Source organism: Callorhinus ursinus, unplaced genomic scaffold, assembly GCF_003265705.2.
Source record: "Callorhinus ursinus isolate GAN/ISIS: 27379988/994484 unplaced genomic scaffold, GSC_fseal_2.0 scaffold17, whole genome shotgun sequence".
NCBI classification, from domain to species: Eukaryota; Metazoa; Chordata; class Mammalia; order Carnivora; family Otariidae; genus Callorhinus; species Callorhinus ursinus.
The window spans coordinates 336,076-338,505 of record NW_027397079.1 but is presented as its reverse complement, the minus strand read 5'-3'; positions in this window follow the sequence as shown (position 1 = coordinate 338,505).

The window sequence follows — 2,430 nt, the reverse complement described above, 5'->3', positions numbered from 1 at the left end:
AAATTCTAAAATTAGCAGAATTTAATTTATGGGGAGGCAAGGTGCTGGGGCCATGTTTTCCTGAAGACGCTGTCACAGGCTGGCCACCTTGCCTTCAGCATCAACGCTTCCCCCCCCCTCCCCTCTCCTGTTCCTAACCCTTCAAGCAAGGGAAGTCAAGAGAATTTAGTAGTAAGTGATTAAAAAAAACCAGTTTAAGACTAAATGAAGTGTGGTTTCTTTCCAGCTTGATAAATCCAAGATTAAAGTGACAATAACATATACAATTGTACTTAGAAAGTGGATTCCCAGAAGCAGACATTTGCAATTTAAACTATTATGTGTGTTTAAGAAATAGGTAATTGCAAATAATTATCACCAATTCTGCATTAGAGGTCAAACAGCAAAGAGAAGGCAGGAAGCCAACAAGACGTCAGCAACATCGAGCTACCCTCCTCAGACTGGAGCAGGTCAAGATGTGGTCTGCTTTTCCCTGAACACTAAGCGCTCAGCACACATGTGCTCATGGGGTTCGCTTGGACCAGCAAGCCCAGACACACTCCCACCTGTCCCTGAACCAGAAGGCAGCCATTTCCACTACAGCAGCAAACTTCTGCCAGATCAGGAACCCCAAATGGACTCTTGTTTTGCTTCATTTAGAAAATACAGCTTTGGGGGCACCTGGGTGGCTCAGTCATTAAGTGTCTGCCTTCAGCTCAGGTCATGATCCCAGCGTCCTGGGATTCAGCCCCGCATCGGGCTCCCTGCTCAGCGGGAAGCCTGCTTCTCCCTCTCCCTCCACCTGCTTGTGTTCCCTCTCTCACTGTGTCTCTCTCTCTGTCAAATAAATAAAATCTTAAAAAAGAAAAGAAAATACAGCTTTTTAGAATGAGACTGAGAGATTATAAGTGCTCTGGGGCCAAAACCGGGTCTCGCTGGTATGTCTGATAAGCACACAGACTTTATTCAAACTTCAAATATGCAGCCATAATTATCCAAAAACATGCTGTGATGATTTTAACTGTGGTCATCATAAATGCAGGCTGGGATAAAACCACCAGCACACAAAGAACACTCAGCATGAATGCCTAGAATTATGCTGCATGAATAGGCACCAAATCGCCCTTTGTAAGTAGAAAGAAGCTAAACGTTTCCATGCATTATCTGATTATGATTACAGAACTGTATTTCCTGCTGGCTCCATAAAGAACAAACTTAGGTTTGACACCAAAAGCAAAGGAAACAAAAGCAAAAATAAACTATTGGGACTACACCAAAATAAAAAGATTTTGCCCAACAAAAGAAACCATCAACACAATGAAAAGCCAACTTACCCAATGGGAGAAAATATTTACAAGTGATCTATCAGGTGAGGGGCTAATATGTAAAGTACAAACAACTCCTACAACTCAAGAGCAAAAAACAATCTAATTTAAACACAGGCAGAGGATCTGAACAGACATTTCTCCAAAGAACACATGGTCAACAGATATGAAAAGATGCTCAGCACCCCCTTATCATCAGGGAAATACAAATCAAAACCACATGAGATACCACCGCACACCTGTCAGAATGGCTAAAATGAACCATTCAGGAAACAAAAGATGTTGGTGAGGATGCGGAGAAAGGGGAACCCTCCTACACTCTTGGTGGGAATGCAAGCTGGTGCAGCCACTCTGGAAAACAGTATGGAGGTTCCTCAAGACGTTAAAAATAGAGCTACCCTAAGACCCAGCAATTCCACCAGTGGTCATTTACGCAAAGAAAACAAAGACATGAATTTGAAGGCGCCTGGGTGGCTCAGTTGGTTGAGCCACTGCCTTCGGCTCAGGTCATGCTCCCATGGTCCTGGGATCCAGGCCACATCAGGCTCCCCCTGTGCTGCGGGGAGCCTGCTTCTCCCTCTCCCTCTGCCTCTCCCCCTGTTTGTGCTCTCCCTCTCTCTGTCAAATAAAAAAATAAAATCTTTAAAAAAACAAAAACACGAATTTGAGAAGATATGTGCCCCCCTATGTTTGGAGCAGCATTCTCTACAATACCAAGGTTTGGAAGCAACCCCTTCTGTGGACAGCCAAAGGGATCAAGGTGTGGTGTGTATTCAGAAGGGAATATCACTCAGCCAGAGGAGAGAATGAAATCATGCGAAGTGAAGTCAGTCAGAGAAAGATAAATACCATATGATCTCACATGCGAATCTACACATAAACCCCAGCTTGTGGGTAGAGAACAGACTGGCAGCTGTCGGAGGCAATGGTAGGGGGTGGGGGTGGGGGCTCAGTGACACAGGAGAGGTTCCCCTAGTTCCCCAGACGCAATGGTGCTGCGCTCAGCATTCCTGTCCCGTGCGTTGAAAGTTGCTAAAAAAGGTTTTTTCCGTTCTCGTCGCTGGAAAAATGTCTACTGTGTGGTGATGGAGCAGCAGTATAGGCACCTATCGGATGGTGGTGTACC